This window comes from Myotis myotis, unplaced genomic scaffold (assembly GCF_014108235.1).
Source record: "Myotis myotis isolate mMyoMyo1 unplaced genomic scaffold, mMyoMyo1.p scaffold_m19_p_2, whole genome shotgun sequence".
In the NCBI taxonomy this organism is placed as follows: Eukaryota; Metazoa; Chordata; class Mammalia; order Chiroptera; family Vespertilionidae; genus Myotis; species Myotis myotis.
The window spans coordinates 135,277,460-135,302,273 of NW_023416324.1; the positions used below are offsets into that span (position 1 = coordinate 135,277,460).

General features: G+C 40.9%; 1 protein-coding gene across 1 annotated transcript in view; it reads left to right on the forward strand.

Moving 5' to 3' along the window:
* The window catches only part of EPHA6 (EPH receptor A6), a 955,281-nt gene that overhangs the window by 596,934 nt on the left and 333,533 nt on the right, over positions 1-24,814 (forward strand). The window lies entirely within an intron of this gene.

The following is a 24,814-nucleotide window of genomic DNA, read 5'->3' on the forward strand; positions in this document are numbered from 1 at the left end:
AAATAATTCATTATAACAATCTTAATTCAAACTGATGAAAAAATCCACAAAGTGGTTATTGCTTATTGGGTATCACAAAATATTCTATGCTTCACAATGAATATATAACCAAAAACATTTTTAACAACCTCATTCTTTTTTAATTTAAAGAAAATTCTAAATAATTTAATGAGTGTGGCAACTATGGAAGAAAATAGTACAATAAACTAATAAAACTGAAATCTCTCCAACTTTGAATTTTGTAACTAGCAGTAACCTCATGGATATCAAATCACAAATAATTTTTCCAGGGTAAGCAAATAAAATGTAAGCAATATATAAAATATCTTAGAAAATCATTCATTCATTCATTCATTCATTCATTGAAATAGGCTTATTAAACTCTTAGATAACTATGCTAGGTAATATAGATTTTTGTGGAATAAGTCTCAAGTCTTGAAACTTGCACAAAATAATCTAACGGAGAACTAATTTTCAAGTACTTAAGACAAGGACATATTGGCTTTCAAAATTATGATTTGATTTTTATTCAGAGTAATTAAATAATTCTTTGAAATGGGCATATTCAAATCAAGATGGCTAAACTCATTACTTTAATGAGATGAAGTTTAAATGAACCTCTCTTCATAAAGCATTCATATTGGATACTTTTTAAAATGCATTTGTCTTAATGGTTTCAAAATGTCCTTCCTCAGGACTCTTGTAGGGGAGGCTGAGTTAACAGCCCATTATTATGTACTCCTTACTGAGCTGTTAATAGCTTTACAGTCATTCAAAGAATACACCTGCTGCTCATAAAAACATTGATGTTGCTACAGGATTTGGCTGGGTTTTAATATCCTGTATTTGCAGTGACCTTGTAGAACCCATAGTGATCTGATTTTCTTAGAAAAAATAAACAAGAGTCTATTTACTTGAATGTATCTATGGAAACTTAGAAAATAATTTTATTACTATAAGGGTTCAAATACTTCAAAAGCTGTTTCTCTTTAACAGTTTAACTTTCTTGGTAATTTGTTATATTGTATGTGTTTAGATTATTGTTCTTGAAATTCTGTCTTCTCAATTTATATATGTTTAAAAAGACAGGCTTATAATCATATTCATATATATGTATATATATAATACATATATATGTATATATGTATTATATATATATTTAATTAGAACTGATGACCCAAATAATATTAGAAATCTTAGCATTTCGACAGAATAATTGAAAAAGTAAAAATGTTAGAATTCATTTAGATTCTCTTCAAACCTTTAGTGATAGAAAATCATACTTCTATAATGAGAAAATGTAAAGTTTTAGCTGAGGAAGTATTCTGCATTTCTTCATGGTTGAATGCAATATAAATTGTTTTTGGCTAAATTTCAGTTGGCAAAGGAAAATTGCTCCCAGAACCTGTGTTTGAGCCTTCTATTTCACACAAGGACATTTAAAGCAGACAATCAGGGCAATCATTACTTCCATATGCCTCTTGATTCTTGTGATTCCATGGGTAAATTACAGCAGGTAGATGGGTGACATATTTCTGTCCTATCTAATTTAGTTATACCTGAACGTGTACAGCTATTACAACTGCTATCAAAAACTCTATAGTGTTTTTCCTCCTATTTAGTGAATGATGCGTCCTAACATTTTTATCTTAGAATGTTTAACAAGTTCCTATTTTTAAAAGACCACACTATAGTGCTGCTGAAAACTTAATTCAATTGTTGATTAGTTCAATGAGCTAGCAGTGAGAGTATTTCATTAATGTCATCTACAATATGAAAAACAGACAGCGGTGGCTGTTAGGAGTATAGTCACTCTTAGCTCCAGTAATATGTCACATTTGAGGATTATTACAAGCAATTATTTTTAATCTCAGAATGGTCCCATTGTACTGCTGAAGGCTACATTAACAACTAGTTAACTGGTCATGTCCACAGGTATAAGTAACTGATTGAGGACCAAGTAACTGTTCCTAAAGGAGGGTCTGTCATCTGAAGAAATCTCTAGACATTGGTCTTATTCTCACATATAAAGCTCAACTGCACACCAATCACCTAAGGCTTCAGACACCTGGAATTAAAAGAGAAAAGTTCCTATGGTTCTGGGTGATTAACTTACTAAATAACCAATTCAATTATTAATTATACTAGAGGCCTGGTGCATGAATTCGTGCACAGGTAGGGTCTGGCCGGCCTGCCTTGATGAGGGCCGATGGGGGCTGGGCTGGTGGAGGAGGAGGGGATGCAGGAGGTCAGCTGGCTGGTCCCACCCCCAATGGGCTGGTTGGCTGCCGCAGTGGGCGTCATAGCGCCCAGTCATTCCAGTTGTTCTGGCGTTCCAGTCACTAGCTTTTTATCTACACTAATAAAAGACAAAGATGCTAATTGACCATACCTTCACTATGCCCCAAGCCACGCCCACCAGCCCAATAGAGTGACTATATGCAAATTAACCCAACCAAGATGGCAGCTGGCAGCCACAGAGCTAGAGCAAGCAGGAGGCTTGGTTGCCGGGGCGATGGAGGAAGCCAAGCTTCCTGCCTGCCCTGAGCCGGTTATGGCTTCGGCTCATGGCAACAAAGTTTCAATTATAGAAGACAAATAAATCCCAGATACCTGCTTCCAGCCAGCCTCCACTGGGGCCTTGGGTGGCTGGGGGCCATGGCCAGCCTGCAAACAGCCATCAGCCCCTCACCCAGGATGGTCATACCCTCCTGGGGTGAGGGTCCCTGCTGGGGAGCTTGGCCAGCCTGCAAACAGCCATCAGCCCCTCACCCAGGCTGGCCACATCCTCATGGGGTGAGGGTACCCACTGGGGGCTTAGCCAGCCTGCAAATGGCCCTCAGCCCCTCACCCAGGGTAGCCAGACACCCCAGTGGGTACCACTACACTGAAGGGACTGTGGCCAGCCTGAAAACATCCATCAGCCCCTCACCGAGGCTGGTCAGGCACTCCAGCAGGGACCCCCACCCTGAAGGGGGTGTGAACAGCCTGAAAACGGCCCTCAGCCTCTCACCCTGCTTGCTAGGCACCCCAGTAGGACCCCCACCCTGATCTGGGACACCCTTCAGGGCAAAACAGCCGGCCCCCACCCATGCACCAGGTCTCTATCCTATATAATAAAAGGGTAATATGCAAATTTACCCTAATAGCAGAACGACTGGGAATGACTGGTCACTATGACACACACTGACCACCAGGGGGCAAATGCTCAATGTAGGAGCTGCCCCCTGGTTGTCAGTGTGCTCCCACAGAGGGAGCTCTGCTCAGCCACAAGCCAGGTTGATGGCTGCCAGTATAGCAGTGGTGGTGGGAGCCTCTCCTGCCTCCTCAGCAGCGCTAACGATGTCCAACTGCAGCTTAGGCCTGCTCCCCGCTGGCAAGTCGACATCTCCCGAGGGCTCCCGGGCTGCCAGAGGGATGTCTGATTGCCAGCTTAGGCCCGCTCCCTTAGGACGTGGGCCTAAGCCACCAGGTGGTCATCCCCTGAGGGGCCCCAGACAGTGAGAGGGCACAGGCCGGTCTGAGGGACCCCCCAAGTGCACAAATTTTTGTGCACCAGGCCTCTAGTATATATATATATATATATATATATATATATATATATATATATAGTAATTATTTAATTACTAGAGGCCTGATGCATGAAATTCATGCAAAAGTAGGCCTTCCTTCCCCCAGCTGCCGGCACCAGCTTCCCTCAGGCACCAGGGTCCTGGCTTCTCTCTGGCTTCTGGCACCCAGGAAACAGGCTTCCCTCACAGAAGGAGGCCCCACTCACCTGCTGCAGCCCACCTGCTGGTGGCCTAGGTCTCCCTCTTCCGGGAAATCATAGGGGGATGGCCAGACCCCCAACTGATCCCATCACATCCACCTTGGCTGGCCTGGCACCAGTGGATGTCATAACGTGGTCCCGGTTGGTCATCTAGATGGTTGTTCCACTGTTCGGCTGTTTAGTTGATTTGCATGTTATACTTTTATTATATAGGATAATTCATACTATATATTTTTTATATTAATGATGTAATTTCCATCCACAAACTCAGCATATAGTTTATTATTAAAATACTAGAGGCCTGGTTCACAAAATTTATGCACTCAGGCAGGGGGGATCCCTCAGCCTGGCCTGTGCCCTCTCACAGTGTGGGAGCCCCATGATCGATTGCCCCAAAGAAGTAGACCCTGCCCACCCAGCTGAGGCTCCGCGACTGATTGCAGCACAGAGGGAGGCCCTGCCCACCCTGCCAAGGCTCTGAGATTGATCACATGCACAGGGAGGCCCTGCCCACCCGGCTGGGGCTCCATGATTGATCACCGCCCACAGGGAGGCCCTAGCCCACCCAGCTGGGGCTCAGCGATTGATCACCATGCAGAGGAAGGCCCTGCCCACCCTGCTGCGGCTCCACGATGGTGGGTCTCCCAACCCCCAACCAATCGCATCGCACCCACCTTGGCTGGCCTGATGCCAGTGTGTGTCATAGTGTGGTCATCCAGAAGGTTATCCAGAAGGTTGCCCGGACGGTTGTTCTGCTGTTCAGTCATTCAGTCTATTTGCATATTATACTTTTATTATTATAGATTATGTCTTACTCCGACAGATGTTTCCACAAACTACATGGCCATGTATTTAGTAACATTAACAACAACAATAACCATTCTATCTCACATTTCAAGAGGAGGTTCCAGTTCAGACAGGCATTCATACTTGATCCGTCACAACAATATTGTGAGGCAGATGGAGCTGAAGTTTTTATGTTCACTTTTTACCTGAGGAGTCTGTAGCTCAGTGATGTTCTGACATGCTTAAATTCATCTGTCTTCTGAGTCACAGAAGACAGCCTTGGTTCTTCAAATTCCAATCCAGTGCTCTAATTAGTAAGGTCACTCAGTTTATCAGTAAATGTAGAAGATCCTGTTGAAACTATATCAGAATTAGGAATTTTGATTTAAAGCCTTGAAAAGTTCTTAGTCTTTTGGTCTGCAACATAGATATCCTCCTAAATGCAAAATGATGCAAAAATTGAAATGAAAGCGCAAATACAGGAAAATAGTTTATCTCATTCTTTCTAGTTTGCCTTCATAGAAGAGCTTAGATACATAATGTAATTGTTGTTATAGAAGAAATATCCACTTTATTCTTCTTAATGGGCCTTTTTTTTTTTACACTGTGAAAAGAGGAGGCAAATAGGTTTCTTGATATCGGTGGTATTTGATAAATACTCAAAATCCCATGAAATAGTAACAAAATATAATGTGCTTAAATCTGTGTTAGACTAAGTACTTTTAATTTCAGAGTTTCTTATACCATAGTTGTGGATTATTTATGTTATATAGAATCTACATTAACTTTTTTATATCTGTGTCTATATGAATGAAAATGAATACAAAATCTAATAGTACATGAAATTCTAAGTGATATGTGACTGCATTGCATGCATATTTAACCTTGGAAGTTATATACTGTAATAAAAAAAAGCTCAGAATCAGAGCTAAACTCCCTGGATTCAAATCCCAGCTCTACCACTAACTTATTGGGTGACGTTGGACAACTTACTTGACCTCTCAATACCTGTTTTTCATCTTTAAGACTTATTTTATAGTGTAGCCCTGAGGATTTTTCTGATTATTGGGAACACTTATGGAGCCCACAGCATAGTAAGTACTATCAAAGTGTTAACATAAAAAATATTTTTTAACCACATTATGTTCCGTTTATACTTTCAAATGACTTGTTTCAACCAATTTAACCTGTCATTTCAAGCTAAAAATATCATAATCCTTCCAAATATCAGATAATTGGGCTATGTAAGTTAATTTTTATGTGTTAAAACAGAATCTTCAAAATTTCATCAGCCAATCTATGACAAAAAAAATAGGATAATTAACTATTCCATATTAGATTGGGGACTATGAATTGCAGATTAATAATCAATCTACTTGTTTCGGTTACCTATTACTGCATAACAAACTATGCCCCAAAATGTAGTGGCTTAAAAATAATGATATATGTGCATTATATCTCACAAATCTATGGGTCAGGTATTTGAACTAAACACAGCAGGGGCAGCTCACATTTACTCCACAATTTCTGGGACCTCAGCAGGGATGATAGAAAATAGACTATGGGCTGGAACACCTGGTAACTGGCAGTGCATCATCAGCTCAACATCCCCTCTCTCTCCTCTTTCCTTTTCCTCCTAATCACCTCTCTCTCCTAGGCTACCCCAATTGGCTATCTTGTGCTTCCACATAGCTTGACAGTGTCAGGCTGGTCCTACTTCTTGTATTGCAAGACAGAGCTCAAAGACAAAAGTGGAAACTGCCAGTTTTCTCAGAGACTGGGCCAGTGATGGGCAGCTCATCACTTCTACCCTACTTTATGGTCAAATCCAGTTATAGGATAGACTAGATCAAGAGGAGAGAGAAGAAAACTGACTTTTCAATGAGAGGAGCATAAAAATATTTACAACCATTTTGAATCTGTAATTCCACTTCATTGTAGACCTGCAAAATATTACATTACTAGAGGCTTGTCGCACAAAATTCGTGCGTGGGTACAGTCCCTAGGCCTGGCCTGTGATCAGAGCCATCTTCCCCGGCTACCCGCAGCTGGCCCCACCCCCCACGCCACCACACACCCCCAGTTCCCCATTCGCCATGGAGTGATCGAGTGATCGGTGCCTAACAGCCGAGGGAAGGGACCAATAGGAAGGCTGTTCCCACCTTCTTGCCAGCTCCGCCCCCTCCACAGGTTGCCCTCTGTGTGTGGAGTGACTGGCAGGGCAGGGGCCTTGGTTTGGCGCTGCCTGCATCCCCCACCACCCACCCCCAGTTTCCCATTCATCATCAGGCGATCAGAGCCTGCCAGCCAGGGAAAGGAACCAAGAGGTGGTCAGTGAGCCTCATAGTGACTGGTCCAGGGGTTGTTCTGGTTGTTTCACCATCAGGGTCAATTTGTATATTACCCTTTTATTATATAGGATGTGCTTTGCTTTTAATTTATACTAACTTAAAGATAGCTATTTCTCAGTACTGGGTCAAAGCAAATTTATTATTTTTGAATATGTATATAATTCTAAAAATTCAAAGTCTATGTAAATATTTATATTGGGAATATGAGGCAAAAAAAATAGTTAATTTCTAAAAGTAAAGCAAAAAAAAAGAAATGTAAACTTCCTGTTGTTACAAATGGCAATCTTATATCAATATATGTATATATCTCACATATTTTTTATCCAATCATTCATAAAAGGTGATTTAGGTAGTTTCTATGTCTTGACTATTGTGAAAATGCTGGACAAACACAGGGGTGCATATATCTTTATGCATAAATGTTTTCAAATTGTTTCAGATAGACACCCAGAAGAGGGAATGATGGGTCATATATGGTAGCTCTATTAATTTTTTAGGAACCTCTATACTGTTTTCCATAGTGGCTGTACCAGTTTACGTTCCCACCAGCATTGTGAAAGTTTCCTTTTCTCCACAACCTCATCAAACTTGTTATTTCTTGTCATTAATAATAGCCATTCTAACAGTATCTCATTGTGCTTTTACTTGTATTTCCCTTATAACTAGTGATGCTGAGCATCTTTTCATGTATCTGTTGGCCATCTGTATATCTTCCTCAGAAAAGGTTCTAGTCAGGCCATTCTGAAATGTGCCAGATGATATCCCATTGAGGTTTAAATTGGTATTTCCCTCATGATTATTGGGCATCTTTTCATATATATATTCTAGAGGCCCGGTGCACAAAAATTTGTGCACTCGGGGGGGAGGGGGGTCCCTCAGCCCGGCCTGTGCCCTGTCACTGTCTGGGACCCCTCGGGAGATAGCGACCTGCTGGCTTAGGCCTGTTCCCGGGTGGCAGAGGGCAGGCCCAATCCCTAGGTGCAGCCCCTGGTCGGGCTCAGAGCAGGGCCGATTGGGGAGTTGGGGCGCCGCCCCGTCATGCACAGAGCAGGGCAGATTGGGAGGTTGTGATGCCAGCCTCAGTCACGCTCAGGGTAGGGCCAATTGGGGGGTTGGGACACCGTCCCCTGTCACACTCAAGGCAGGGTTGATGGGGAGGTTGTGGCACCACCCCCTGTCACGCACAGAGCAGGGCCAATCAGGGGGTTGGGGCTCTGCCCCTGTCACACACAGAGCAGGGCTGATCAGGGGGTTGGGGCGCCGCCACTCTCACACTCAGGGCAGGGCCGATGGGGAGGTTATGGCTCTACCCCGTCACACACAGAGCAGGACCTGTGGGGGCTGGGGGTTGGGGAGCTCCCCCCTATCAGGCACAGAGCAGGGCTGCTCAGGGGGTTTGGGCGCTGCCCCCTGTCACGCTGATCCCGGTGCCGGGAGGCATATTACCCTTTTACTATATAGGATAGAGGCCTGGTGCATGGGTGGGGCCGGCTGGTTTGCCCTGAAGGGTGTCCTGGATCAGGGTGGGGGTCCCCACTGGGGTGCCTGGCCAGTCTGGGTGAGGGGCTGAGGGCTGTTTTCAGGCTGGGAGTGACTGAAGTTCCCAACTGCTCCTTTTTTTCTTTTTTCTTTTTTATTCTGGGCCGGGCCAGCTTTACCTTGAGGCTTGGCTCCAGCTCTTAGGCCTCTGTGGCTGAAAGTAGGTTTCTGGCCTTTGTTTACAATGTTGTGAATCTGCTGGCTGAAGTCTGGCGGTATTTGTTACAACGTTTCTTAAACTGCAGGCTCAGAGGCCTGCAGCCGCAGGCGGGGAATGTTGGTTTCCTCCAACGATCCTCCGTCACTGAGGCAAGCAAGCCTCATGTTAGTTTCAAGCTGCCTGGCTGCCGGCCGCCATCTTGGCTGACAGTTAATTTGCATATCTCGCTGATTAGCCAATGAAAAGGTTAGCGGTCATATGCCAATTACCATGTTTCTCTGTTATTAGTGTAGATATTGTCCATCTGTATGTCCTCTTTGGAGGACATATCTATTCAGGTCCTCTGTTCATTTTTTGTTTTGAGCTGGGTTGTGGGTTTTTTTGTTTTTTGTTTGTTTGTTTGTTTGTTTTGTTTTGTTTTGTTTTTGGTGTTAAGTTGTGTGAGTTCCCTATATATTTTGGATATTAACTTTTTATCAGATGTATCATTAGCAAATATCTTCTATTTAGTAGGTTGTGTTTTCGTTTTGTGGACGGTTTCCTTCAATGCACAAAAACTTTTTAGTTTGATGTAGTTCTATTTGTTTATTTTTTCTTTTGTTTCCTTTGTCTGTATATATATATATATATATATTACTAAGAGCAATGTCAAAGAGTTTACTGCCTATGTTTTCTTCTAGGAGTTTTATAGTTTGGGTCTTACATTTAAGTCTTTAGTCAATTTTGAGTTTGTTCTTGTATATGGTATAAGAAAGTGATCCAATTTCATTATTTTGCATGTGACTGTCCAGTTTTCACAATACCATTTCTTGAAGTGACAGTCTTTACCCCATTGTATATACTTGCCTTCTTTGTCATAGATGAATTGACCATATAGGTGTGGATTTATTTCTGGATTCTCTATTCTGTTCCATTGATCCACATGTCTGTTTTAATGCTAATACCATCCTGTTTTTATTACTATAACCTTATAGTATGCTTTGATATCAGGTAGTATAATACCTCCAACTTTGTTCTTCTTTCTCAAGATTGTTTTGGCCTTTGAAGTCATTTGTGGTTCCATATAACCTTTAGGATTATTTTTTCTAGTTCTGTAAAAAATGCCTTTCATATTTTGATAGGGATTACATGGAATCTATAGATTGATGTGGGTATTATGGACATTTTGATATTAATTCTTCCTATCCATGAGCAGTGTATATGCTTCCATTTATTTGTATATTCTTCAGTTTATTTCTTTACTATCTTACAGTTTTCCAGGTACAGGTCTTTTACTTTATTAGCTAAATTTATTCATAGGTGTGTTTTTTTCTGATGCAATTATGAAAGGGATTTGTTGTCTTTATTTCTCTTTCTGATTCATTATTGATGTATAAAAATACAACCAGTTTCTGAATATTAATTTTGTATCCTGCTACTTTACTGCATTCATTTGTCAGTTCTAACAGTTTTTTTGGTGGAATTTAAGGGTTGTCTATATGTAGCATCATATCATCTGCAAATAATAACAGTTTTACTTCTTCCTTTCCAATTTGGATGATTTTTATTTTTTTGTTTGATTGCTATGACTAGGACTTTCAATACAATGTTGACTAACAGTGGTGAAAGTAGGTACCTTTGTCTTTAGGATATCCTTGTCCCTTATGTTAGGCAAAATGCTTTTAGCTTTTCCCAGTTGAATATGATGTTAGTTATGAGTTTATAATATATTATCTTTATTATATTGAGGTATCTTCCCTCTATTCCCACTTTGCTGAGAGTTTTTATCATAAACGGATCCTGGATTTTGTCAAGTACTTTTTCTGCATTTATAAATATGATCAAATTATTTTTATCTTTCATTTTCTTTATGTGGTATATCACATTAATTGATTTGTGGGTATTGAACGAATCTTGCACCCCAGGAATGATTCCCATTTGACCATGGTGTATGATATTTTTAATATATTGCTGATATTTTGCTGAGGAGTTTTGCATTTATGTTCATCAGGCATATTTACCTATAATTTTTAATAGTGTCTTTATCTGGTTTTGGAATCAGAGTAATGGAAGCCTTGTAAAATGAGCATGGGAGCCATTCCTCCTCTTCAATTTTTTGGACTAGTTTAAGGATAATGGATTAATTCTTCTTTGAATGTTTGTTAAAATTTAGTTGTGAATTCATCTAGCACAAGACTTTTGTTTTTTGGGAGTTTTTGATTACTGATTCTATTTTGTTAATATTCTCTGTGGTAGGATTATCTTTTTTATCCTAAATTTAATTTAATATAGTACTTCATCATAGATAATTTTCTCTTTTTCTAATTTAATTACAAAACTACCTTGTGTATATGAGTAAATAAATAATATATAGACACTGTTTGAAAATGATACAGAGTAAAATAATATTTCTGGAAAATGAGCTTGCTCTCCCTCGAATTACTCTACTTTCATTTAATGCTGTTTATTGTCACTTACATATTTAAAAGTTTCTTTGGTTTTAAATACTCACATTGGAACTAGAAGAAATGTGTGTGTGTGTGTGTGTGTGTGTCCATGGTCTGTAGGAAACTGTCAATTACTGCAATCTCTTTATTAGTATTATATTACTTATTTTCTTTCAATGATGAGATATATCTCAGTTTCTAGTCACAGTATCTTGATAAATCTATATTTTATTGTATTTTATTATAAATCTTGAGACATTCATTTGATGTACATTAAATACTGTATTACCAGTCAACTGAGGAAATTAAACATCAATGAATTAGATTATTGACTGAAAATATTGAGTTATTCAGAGAAAAATGGAATACTTCTCAATTCAAAATAATATCACTTATAATGAAAGTTTAAAATCTCTCTTTTGGGAGGTGGGACTATGTTTCTTATAACTTGAATCATGAGTTGTAGCTCTACAGGTTAATCTTAATGAATGCCTTTGTTTTGACTTTGAGTAAAACAAATACATTTATCATAAGGTCATAATTAATACCCATAGACAAATATAAAAAATATTAAAGTTCCAACATGTTGACAAGATTTAAATTAGAAAGAAAAAAATGAAAAATAAATCTTCAGAAAGTTTTTTCCTATTCTAAATGCTTGTATATTTAAATAAATTTCTGCTTCCTTTTCAATGCAAGAAGCAGCTCTTACATCACCATGTTTTGTGGTGGAGTTGGACAAATGTACTACTTACTCAATATTCACAAATGGTGTTTTTCTGTGAATGCTTTTCTACAAAGCATTTTATCATATTCTACTGGTTTTCTCACTCTAGTGAAATTCTACCCATCTTATTCTTTTTATTTTTTTTTAATTTCTTAATCTATATTCCAAAATTAGGTAGAATTAATCAAAGCACCATGCATGTATTGCCTTTCTAGTTTATGCTAGTTCATTCAGCCATATTGTTCTAATGATTTAACTTTGAAAATGTTCAGCTGATATTTGGAATACCATTTATATTTGAAGAAGTCCACGTATGTGTATAAATGTTTCCAAAGATACTTAGTGTGTTTTCATTTCTCAGTGGCACTTATTGCTAACTTATCCTAATTTTTGTCATAAAAGTTGTTTTAAGCAGCTTTTATGTAGCTACTAGAAGCCCAATGCACGAAATTTGTGCAAGAGTAGGCCTTCTTTCCCCTGGCTGCTGGCACCGGCTTCCCTCTGGCACCCTGGACCTGGGCTTCCCTCACAGCCCCAGTTTCGTCCAGAAGGTCATCCCAGAAGGATGTCCGGTCTAATTATTATATTACACTTTTATTATTATAGCTATTACCTGACCTAAACTACTACCATCAGCAGGAATTTGCAAAATTTTCTAAAAAAGTTAAATTTAAACTTAATGTACTCCTCAAATCTACACTAATAAAAGACAAACATGCAAATTGACTGTACCTTCACTATGCCCCAAGCCACGCCCACCAGCCAATCAGAGTGACTATATGCAAATTAACCCAACCAAGATGGCGGTTGGCAGCCACAGTGCTAGAGCAGGCAGGAGGCTTGGTTGCCCCAATGATGGAGGAAGCCAAGCTTCCAGCCTGTCGTGGCTGGCTCTGAGCTCCACTGAAGGCAACAAAGCTTCAATTATAGAAGGTAAATAAACCCCAGATACCTGCTTTCAGCCGGCCGTGGCCACAGAACTGGAGCGAGCAGGAGACGTGGGTTGCCCCTGGCAATGGAGGAAGCCAAGCTTCTCTCCTGCCCACCCTGGCAGGCTCTGAGTTCCTCTAAAGGCTACAAAGTTTCAATTCTAGAAGGTAAATAAGTCCCAGAATAAAAAAAAGAAAAAAAGGAGAGGCTGAGAGCTTCTGTTACTGGGGGGGGGCTTGGCCAGCCTGAAAATGGCTCTCATCCCCTCACCCAGACTGGCCAGGCACCCCAGTGGGGACCCCCAACCCTAAAGTGGGTGTGACCAGCTGCAAACACCCATCAGCCTCTCACCCAGGATGGCCAGGCACCTCAGTGGGGGCCCCCACCCTGAAGGGGGTGTGACCAGCCTGCAAACACCCATCAGCCCCTCACCCAGGCTGGCCAGGCATCCCAGCGGGACCCCCACCCTGATCCGGAACACCCTTCAGGGCAAACCAGCCGGCCCCCACCCATGCACCAGGCCTCTATCCTATATAATAATGCTATATAATAAAAGGGTAATATGTAAACTGACCCTAACAGCAGAAGGACTGGGAATGACTGGTCACTATAACACACACTGACCACCAGGGGGCAAATGCTCAATGCAGGAGCTGCCCCCTGGTGGTCAGTGCGTTCCCACAAGGGGAGCTCTGCTCAGCCACAAGCCAGGCTGATGGCTGCCAGTACAGTGGTGGTGGTGGGAGCCTCTCCTGCCTCCTCAGTAGTGCTAAGGATTTCCGACTGCAGTTTAGGCCTGCTCCCTGCTGGCAAGTCGACATCCCCCGAGGGCTCCTGGGCTGCCAGAGGGATGTCTGTCTGCCAGCTTAGGCCAGATCCCCTGAGAGCAGGCCTAAGCCCGCAGGTGGTCATCCCCTGAGGGGTCCCAGACTGCGAGTGGGCACAGGCCGGGCTGAGGGACCCCCCCACCCCCCGCCACCGAGTGCACAAAAATTTGTGCACCAGGCCTCTAGTATTCTTATAATAATTATAATCTTTTTTCATTTCCCCCTTTTATTCCAACAAATAGGAATTCCTTAAATGTCTTATTCTGAGCTACGTACATTTTCTCCTTTTCTGCCTGCATGTTATTTTGCTGTCACTGAATTTATAATTCTTATAAATTATTTTTTAAAACTTTAAAAATGAATGAACAATTTAAAGGTATTTGTTTATGGTATACTTTTAAGAAAAGCATTTATGAATTTTGAGATGGAAGTACTTCCTTCAGAAACAGGCATCAAGCTTTAAACACTTAATTTTTGTTTGAGCATCATTATAAGTAAGAGCAATAAAGCCCAGAAGAAAAATCTATATCCAATCTATAGCAAGGCAGGTTACACAAAGACAGATGGGAAAGCAAACACTGTATAAATATTAAGACATATGCATTAAAAGATATTTCAGTACAAATATGAGGTTTTTTTCAAGTGTACTGTTTTGTAAAATATTTTTGGCAAGTAAAATCTTGGCTGTTCTCCACACTGTTCCTAAGAAAACAAGCCAGCTATACAGACATAATATTATTGCATTTTTATTACAGAAATACTAAAAGGTAGTAAAAGAGGTTTTCTCACATCTCATTTGAATTGTCATTAATATATTTTGAACTAATTTTAAACTGCTAAAACAATATATATAACTTAAAAATTAAATTGATAGAGCAATTAACTCTTTAATTTCTTTATTCTATCATTTGGCTAATATGTTATGAGAGCCTACAATACGTTACCCACATTACATTAAGAAGTGGTAATATAGTGGTTAATAGGCAAATGACATATAACATTTTTATTTTTTTAATATATTTTTATTGATTTCAGAGAGGAAGGGAGAGGGAGAGAGACATAGAAACATCAATGATGAGAGAGAATCATTGATTGGCTGCCTCCTGCACAGCCCCTACTGGGGATGGAGCCCACAACCCAGGCATGTGCCCTTGATGGGAATCAAACCCGGGACTCTTTAGTCCACAGGCCGACACTCTATCCACTGAGCCAAACCGGCTAGGGCAGACATCCAACATTTTCAAAAAGACTTCTTATAGCATCTGCAGGACTAATTTAAGGAACAAGCCTATTATTGCCCTATATTAAATTCACCACCTATTGATAATGGCTTCTTAAAGAAAGAAATATGCTCTTACACATCTGCTGTAGCCTGTATAGTGTTTTACACATTGTTTTGCTTTTTTCTTACAACAAGCCTGCCCTTTTGAGATGGTATAACCTTCTCAGTTTTCATAAATGAAAATTAGAATTCCATTGATCTGATCCTAACATCAGTGTTTCCTAAGGGACCCACTGTAATAATTTGCCATTTTCCCTAACAGTAATTTTACCCACTATTTCAAGCAGTTAATGATCTGCATATGTTATCTGCTTTCTGAAAATCAGTTATGAATGCTTAATTCTAGATCAATATTTTTCTACCTCAGTGCCATCTCCTACTCTTGCTCAACATTTACTATTCAAGGAATGCATTTAATTTTCATTTTTGGTGAAATAAGGTACACATCAGAAGGACTATAAGAAAAAATCACTTGAATGTATTTCAAAGTGATCTAGGGTTATCTCCTGTTTGGGAATACTGGGGATAATCAAGGGTTGATTGTAGTAAATTATAGCCATGGGATACTAAATGGCACTTCTCCAAAAGTGCAGACAGAAAGTAGTTGTGTACCTAGAATGTCTACTTCTACATTTTTCTTACTTATGCATAATTTGTCTTTTTTTTAAATTGTAAAAGTAGCCGTTTTTTACCTAAGAAAAATATTTCAGAACACTTCACCTGATAGGTTAGAACAACCTACCAATTAGCTTCTTAACCCCTTCTCTCCCCAAATTAAAATCTCCGTCTGTGTATTTAGATGAATGTGAGAAATGAAAGTAACTCTCTTGGTAACCAACGACAGAACCCAACTCCAATGATTATTTAAGGATGTCAGAATGTAGAATCCAAGGCAGAGCAGACCATCCCAGGTTCAGTAAAGCAGCAATCAAGAAAGATGAGGTTATTTAACCTCAATACAGTTTCTCTTTCTGTATCTCTTCATTGTGGATTCCATTTCATTGGAGAAGAAATCTCTAATTATTCTAGCTTGCTTTTATCTCTGGGCAATCAGCTTTGTTGGGGACAGTCCCATCTTTCCCTGACGGTGTTGTTAACTTAGATCTGGATGCAGAAGAATCAGTGTGAGCTGCAAACCTTCCCAATTTGTGCTCCTACATTGGAGCAGCAGGTTTAGTAGTCCAGCTCCTGATGACATGTGACCAGAGCTGCACCAAATATTCCCTATGTTAAATAATCCAAGTATTCCTTTGTGAATATCAATCAATAGACATTTATTAAACACTGTCTACGCATCCAACAAGTGTCATTTATGTTTGTGTGTAATATTATATTGTTTTCTCAGGAATCTGCAGTTTCTGTCTCCTAGCCAGTAAAACAAGAACTTCATTAGGACATTGCTTAAAAATAAAAAAAAAATGATTGTGGTAGTAGAGTGCTAATTTTAATGGCACTTTCACATACTACTGTTTATTTTAACTTGGAATGACTTAAAAGGATAAAGAAAAATCCAGCCCAGCCAGCGTGGCTGAGTGGTTGAGTGTCAACCTGTGAACCTGGAGGTCTCAGTTGGATTCCCGGTCGGGGCACGTGACTGGGTTGCGGGATCCCCCATAAGGGACGTACAAGAGGCACCCGATCAATGGTTCTTTTTCATCATTGATGTTTCTTTCCCTCTCCCTTCCTCTCTGAAATCAATAAAAATATATTTAAAAAGAAAAATCCAACAATCCGTTAATTGTCCTCCTAGTACTGTTCTGTGAATAAGGCCATGCAGGTTACCTTTATACATCTAAAGTTCTAAAAGACACTCCTGGACTTCATCAAACAAATTCCATTCCCAACTCTAACCATTTCATGTACCTTGAAAGATTGGGTGAGTTATAATAAGCCCACCTGGTTTCCTAGAATCTGTCTATATAATATAATATCAAAAGAATAAAAATAAAAGCAGAATTATTAGAAGTGTTAACCATAGTAGAAAATAATATTATGTTTGAAATAACTAGTTAAAATTTGTGTTGAAAATTGCTTCTGCCATTGAGGAGCTATTTATATAAAAGTATTTTAATGCCATCAAATCATTACTCTATGGTTCACAGGATATCTTAAATGTAAAGTTATTTCTATTGATTAGCTGGCCAAAACACAAAGTATTAAATAAATGACCTTGACTCAAAGTCTAATGTATACATATACTTGCCCTGGACATACCTTCCTAAACTGAGTATAGTGAAAAAGCACAACTGAATGGAAGCCACTGATTAGTTATATGACTTGCTTTGGTAAATTACTTATTCTTTCTGGACAAGTTTCATCATATACTAAGTGAGAATAAAAATATTACCAGCTCTTTTTGCTTCACAAGATTATTATTGTATTAAATAAAGAATGTGTATGAAAATAACTAATAAGTTGTAAATCATTGCATAAATCATCATTGTTATGATTGCTGATATAGATAGATGATAGATAGATAGATAGATAGATAGATAGATATAGATATAGATATAGATATAGATATAGATATAGATATCTGTAGGAAAAAAGTCTATAGCTCAGCTGGTGTGGCTCAGTGGTTGAGCGTTGACCTATGAACCAGAAGTTCCTGGTTTGATTCCTGGTCAGGGCACATGCCTGGATTGCGGCCTCCATCCCCCACAGGGGACATCCTCTCCCTTCCTCTCTGAAATAAATAAAAATATACTTAAAAACAAAGAAAAAGAAAAAAAGGCTACAACATAATTTTAATAACATATATGATCCTATTCATTTAAAATTAAAAATATAAAACAAAGAGGTAATACATTATAGACATTCCACTGGACCCAAAGACTTTAAGAGAAAGAAAACCAGCTAAAAGATGACCACTATGCATATCTGTTGAATCTACTTCCAAAACTGAGAATGGTAAACTCAAGAGAGTAAGATAGGAGTGATGAGAATGAATCACAGCAGAGGAGAGGAGACTTGTATTTCTCACATAAAAATATAGAATTTAATTGCTTAGGTAGAACTTTGGTGATTATGTAAGCTAAATCTACTAGAGTACCCTAGAATCTTACACATAGTAAACATTCAATGAATGTGTGTGAAATAAATGAATTTTCTATACGAGTAAATCAAAGTCTTGAAGGTGATTTAGCAAAGTACATAATAGAACTAGAACCAAGATCAAGACCAAAAAAAGAGAATTCCAATACAGAATTCTCTACATGCTGCCTTCTTTTTATATATGCCATGTTTCCTCTCATTGTAGCCAGAAACAGCCATAAGAACTGGGAATCTGAGCCTTTCTCTTCATTGTTACAGTTTCAGATTGAATGCTAACAGGGCCCAGAGCCTAGTAAGAGAATCTCTTTTAGTTACTGTGAAGAGTTGACACTGACAGAGATAAAGCTAGGTTCAGAATTCTAGGTAAAAGAAAGGTTCAATGTGACAGATTAGACTCCCAGAAAAGCCTCGATTTCTATCAGCTGGGAAGGAGCAAAGAAATTAAACTACAGAATCTGCCCCCAGGAAGAGAACCATAAGAAAAGGTGAGCATCTCTAGACAACAATACATATGCCTCCTACTTAACAATGCCCTATGTTCATACTGTTAGCTTCTGAACTATTTTTTAATATACGTGGATTCATATATAGGAATTGTATATGTATTTATTTTAGGAAATAATATAGATAACAATATATCAAAGTGCATTGTTACTAAATTTTTTATCCATAATTAGTGTTATTATCTGTGTTATCCAAGGAGAGGTAATACAAGCTATTTCACTTTCAACACGCATTAATGCAGAAGACCAGCTGTGCTCTCAGGAATGAGCACCCACTGTTCTACCCACAGGCTAGTGTGTTTTGCAACCCATGAGGTTATGCCTTTGGAGCGCCACTTTATGCCATTTACTTACTGCTTGACAACCTGCCTTGAATCAAACCTGTGCACATAATAATCATGGGTCTGCCACAAAAAATTAAAAATCATAGATTTTTGGAAATAAATAAATGCTTAGAAATTATTAATAATATTAATAATATATAAAAACTTAATGGAGTATAAGTAGTGCAGTATTTTGAATTTGTAGATTTATATTATGTATTTGAAAATGCATACATTTGACCCTTAAACAAGGTGGGGGTTTGAGATGCTGACCCTTGGGCAGTAGAAAATTTGCGTATTTGACTCTCCAAAAACTTAATTATAGTCATTCCTTGGTACCCAGGGGTGACTGGTTCTAGGATCTCATACATACCAAAATCCTCAGTTACTCAAAGTCCTTATTTAAAATTCTCTAGAACAATGTATTCTGTAGGCCCCCTAACTCCAAGGATCCCAAACCACAGATCAAAAATACTATTTTCAATCCATGTTTGCTTTAATCCATAGTTGCAAAAACTAGGATATGAAGGACAACTGTATATTTATTGAAAACATCCAAGTATAAGAGTACCTGCCTTGTTCAAACTCATGTTGTTCAAGGGTCCACTGTACTGAAAACTAATGAGTTAATCGTGAAACACAAGAAGTTAGAAGACAGCATAATTAACAAAAGGGAAAGAAAATTAACAAAAGAAAGAAGTAAGAAAATAATTTATAGTAAGAACAGATATTTAGTGTAGTAGAAAATAGAGAAATAACCAGAGAGCTAAGCAAAGCCAAAAGTTGATTCAAACCTCTAGAAAGCTTGACAAAAAAAAAAAAAAATACAAAAAGAAATAATATTAAGACTGAGCAGAGGATATTATATGGATTTAACAAACATGAAAAACATATAAGAGAGTTTTATGAACAGTAAAATGTATTACCTAGCAAAGTTGGAGATGCACGTGCCATACAACTAGCAATTCCATCACGGCAAACTCCAGAGACTCACACACCCTGTTCAAGCATGTTCTGCATTCAGCCTGCCAGGATGAATAAAGAGATCCGGGTGGCTCTGTGGCAAAGCGTAGTCTCTACCTGGTAACAGTTACATTGAACTGGAGTTGATGTGTCAGCAACAAGTCAATTAGCCAAAATCCTGGGACAATAGTGCCTATGCTTGTCATGGGTAAGTGCTAATTTGGTTTCCCAGGAGCTTGGAAACCCCAGGAGGGGAGAGGGCTGCTATGCACTGGGAGGAGGAACTTTGGTGCCTGCTGCTTTCTGAGCCCCCTCCTCAGCATGCTCAGAGGTAGCAAGATGTAAGACAAGGCAGCAGCCACCACACTACTGTGATTTAGGCTGAGGAACCAGATAGGCACACTTCCTACCTGAGGATTTTTATTCCAGGGATGTAGCTACAAATGCACTTTTGTATCTAACAGCAGGAAGGGAAAAAGCTGTTTGCAAAAGGTGTCCGTTACTCCCTGAAACTTTACTAAGTAAGAAATTACTATTCCCCTATCTTTCGGTGAAGCAACAAAGACATAACAGATAATTATGGGGCCATTCCTAGAGCAAATTTTTGCATTTGTATCTTCTCTTCTCTCTATGAGGATAAGACTAAACTCTTTTTTCCATGCTTTAAAATTCTTCTCTCAGCCATCACTTCAAAATACATCATAACTCTTATATTGCAGAAAATTTTGTGAACAATGGAATCTTTTCTTCTTGTATGTGAGACTGAAAAAATCCAAAACGTTTTGAAAATTTCACCAGAAATTATATTATCTCTTCTTCTAGTACACATTTTTTTCAGCAATATGGGTTTTATACCCCAAGTTATAAAGGCCTTGTTTTTAGAAAATCCTTCTGTAAGCCCAGTGGTCGGCAAACTGCGGCTCACGAGCCACATACCGCTCTTTGGCCCCTTGAATGTGGCTCTTCCTAAGCCTTAGGAGTACCCTAATTAAGTTAATAACAATGTACCTACCTATATAGTTTACGTTTAAAAAATTTGGCTCTCAAAAGAAATTTCAATTGTTGTACTGTTGATATTTGGCTCTGTTGACTAATGAGTTTGCCAACCACTGCCTTAGCAGATGATCGCTGCCATCAATATTTTATAGATTTTATTTCCTTGGATTTTATGCTAGGTGGATATTTATTTACTTTCTAATCTCAAAACTACCTAAAGATAAGTTGACATTTGTCTGTTTTGTCTTTTTATTTAAAATTTGCTGTTATTAACGCATATTTTCTTTATACTTCATGTTTAATAAGCAGATCTATTATTGGGGGTATAGGGCAAATTCAATTCCTCAGCTAGACACCGAATAACCATGTGGCATATAAGATTCTGACAAATAAAGCCATAAAAATTTTAAATGATCTTTAAGATGAGGATTTTTTTTTCTCAAAACTAGCTTAAGGGAAAGAATTTTCATAGTTCTAAATCTTAAAGCATCACAAGCAAATAAAAATGCAGTTTGATACATTTTACATGTGTGTAGATTTTTATAACTTCACTTGTTATTTTGGAAGATCTCCTGAACAAGAGATTTTCAGAAACAGGCTAAATTTTGATGGGTATATTATAGATAGAATTTAAGCATTGAATGAGTGCTTCAGTTAATGACCTTGAAAGTCACTTCCATCCCTGAGAAAACTTCTATCTTCATCCTATCTAATAACAGAGAAACATGGTAATTAGCCATACCTCCGCTACCCTTCCCATTGGCTAATCAGGGCGATATGCAAATTAACTGCCAACCAAGATAGCGGCCGGCAGCCAGGCAGCTTGAAGCGAACAGGAGGCTTGCTTGCTTCAGTGATGGAGGAAGCCAGGTTCCCCGCCTGCCTTGCCGGCCTCTGAGCCTGCAGTTTAAGAAGCATTGTTACAAAAATAGAAGCTAAACAAAACCCCAGAAACCTGCTTTTAGCGAGCCGGGCTTCAGCCAGCAGGACCGCAACATTGTTTCAATTATAGAACAAACGCAGATCCCTGCTTTCAGCCAGCGGGGATATCAGAGCTGGAGTGAGCAGGACTACAACAGTGTTACAATTATAGAACCCAAACAAACCAGATACCTGCTTTCAGCAGCCGAGGCCTCAGAGCTGGAGCCAAGCTTCAGAGCTAAAGCTGGCCCAGAATAAAAAAGAAAAGAAAAAAAGGACAGGTTGGGAGCTTCAGTCACCCACCAGCCTGAAAACAGCCCTCAGCCCCTCACCCAGACTGAACAGGCACCCCAGTGGGGACCCCCACCCTGAAGGGGGTGTGACCAGATGCAAACAGCCATCATCCTCTCATCCTCTCATCAACCCAGTGGGGACCCCCACCCTGATCCAGGACACCCTTCAGGGCAAACCAGCCGGCACCCAGCCATGCACCAGGCCTCTATCCTATATAGTAAAAGGGTAATATGCCTCCCAGCACCGGGATCAGCGGAGCAGCGAGGCCTCCTGGCACTGGGATCAGCAAGACAGAGGGCAGCGCCCAAACCCCCTGATTGCCCTGTGGCTCTGTGTGTGACAGGGGGCAGGGCCACAACCTCCCCATCCGTCCAGCTCTGTTCGTGATGGGGAAGGCGCCCCAACCCCCTTATCGGCCCTTCTCTGTGCCTGATAGGGGGGAGCTCCCCAACTCCCTGATCACCCTGCGGCTCTGTGTGACAGGGTGCGGCGCCCCAACACCCCCCCCCCCCCGGCCCTGCTCTGTGTGTGACAGGGTAGAGCCATAACCTCCCCATCGGCCCTGCCCTGAGTGTGACAGTGGCTGCTCCCCAACCCCCTGATACGCCCTGCACTGTGTGTGACAGGGGGCGGTGCCCCAACTCCCCTATCAGCCTTACTCTGTGTGTGACAGGGGGGAGCTCCCCAACCCCCTGATGGGTCCTGCTCTGTGTGTGACAGGGGGCGGTGCCCCAACTCCCCTATTGACCCTACTCTTTGAGTGACAGCGGGGAGCTCCTTAACCCCCTGATCAGGCCGGCTCTGTGCATGACAGGGGGGAGCTACCCAACCCCCTGATTGGCCCTGCTCTGTGCGTGACAGGGGGCAGTGCCCCAACCCCCTGATTGGCCCTGCTCTATGTGTGATAGGAGGTGGCACGGCAACCTCCCTATCGACCCTGCCTTGAGTGTGACAGGGGGCGGTGCCCCAACCCCCCAATTGGCCCTACCCTGAGCGTGACTGAGGGTGGCATCGCAACCTCCCAATCCGCCCTGCTCTGTGCATGACAGGGGGTGGCACCCCAGCTCCCCAATCGGCCCTGCTCTGAGCCCGACCAGGGGCTGCACCTAGGGATTGGGCCTGCCCTCTGCCACCCGGGAGCAGGCCTAAGCCAGCAGGTCGTTATCTCCCGAGGGGTCCCAGACTGTGAGAGGGAACAGGCCGGGCTGAGGGATCCCCCCTCCCCCCTGAGTGCACAAATTTTTGTGCACTGGGCCTCTAGTATTAATCATAAAAATAGTGCCTAATTAACTGAAGGATCTGTGGCCTAATTTGACCTATGAATTGCAAAGAGTTGTTCATACAAATACAACTTTTTTCAGACAAGTTATAAAATCATATCAAATAAAGAGGGAATATGCTAATTGACCTTCACACTGTCACAAATATGGCAGCACCCACAGCCAATAAGGAGGGAATATGCTAATTAACTGTCCCACCCTCAAAGATGGCGGCGCCCACAGCCAAAGATGGCTGGTAGGGGAGGGCAGTTGGGGGCAATAGTGCCAGCAGGGGAGCAGTTAGGTGTCAATCAGGCTGGCAAGGGAGTGGTTGGGGGGATCAGGTTGACAGGCAGAAGCAGTTAGGGGCAATCAGGCAGGCAGGCGAGCAGTTGGGAGCCAGCAGTCCTGGATTGTGAGAGGGATGTCCGAGGGGTCCCAGATTGGATAGGGTGCATGCTGGACTGAGGGACAACCCCCCAAGTGTATGAATTTCATGCACTGGACCTGTAGTATAATTATAAAGTTATTAAATAACTAGAGGCCGGGTGCATGAATTTGTGCACCTGTGCGGTCCCTCGGCCTGGCCTGTGGGGTTGGGCCAAAACCAGCTCTCCAACATCCCCCGAGGGGTCCCAGATTTCGAGAGGGTGCAGGCCAGTCCAGGGGACTCCACAGGTGCACGATTGGGACCAGGGAGGGATGCGGCAGGTTGGCCAGCCAGGGAGGGATTGTGGGAGGGCTCCAGGGCATGTCCGGCCCACCTTACTCAGTCCCGCAGCAGCAAGCTAACCTATTGGTCAGAGCATCTGCCCCCTGTGGTCAGTGTATGTCATAGCAAACAGTTGAGCAGCCTTAGCATATCATTAGCATATTATGCTTTGATTGGTTGAATGGATGACCGGACACTTAGCATATTAGGCTTTTATTAGATAGGATAACACTATACAAAAACAGTTTAAAGTTTAATTTGTCTCACCAGCAGCATATTGTTTAGTCACTTATATGCACAGGTCAAATTAAATACCCTGCTCTTAGGTGGGTGTCATTTTAAAAACTCTGATAGGCTAGATCACTCAGTCAGCTGCAGCAAATCAACCAGCTGTTAGTGAGGAGGTGTAGTTTGGCAGTTAACTGCAGGTGACTGGGAACCAAGCCTCCAGGCCTGCCTATGATTCCAAAAGTGTGGTAAGCCTTTCATGCCTTCCTACGTCTTCGATGCTCCTTCAGGAGCACACTATTTTTAAATCTATCTTACAATCACTATGTAACTTGTACATCTTTAAAAATAAACTGTGGTGTCTGGGACAGGAGTCAAGTCGCTCTCACATGTTCATGTTTTCAGTTGACTCAACTTGAGTTATTAGTACTGGGGAATCACTGAGTTTCAGGAACAAGCAATTGATTTGGGATAAAAGATTTTGAACTTTAAAAAGCAATTAATTTATGTTTCCTTTCACCCACAGGTCTACCCACGGATAGCGCCGGCATTTTGGCACTACCTGCGGGTAGAAGTGAGTAGCGAGTGCTTGACTTCTCCCACCCTCGCTCCTGGCTCTCTGCGGGTGTGGTCTGATCTGATGTGCCCAGTTTGCTCAAGATGCAGCTGCCATTCTGTGTAAACATGCTCTCACACCACCATGCCTCAGAATTGGGTCAAAAATCCAAATCACTGAGAACACAAGTGGAGTTTAAGATTAA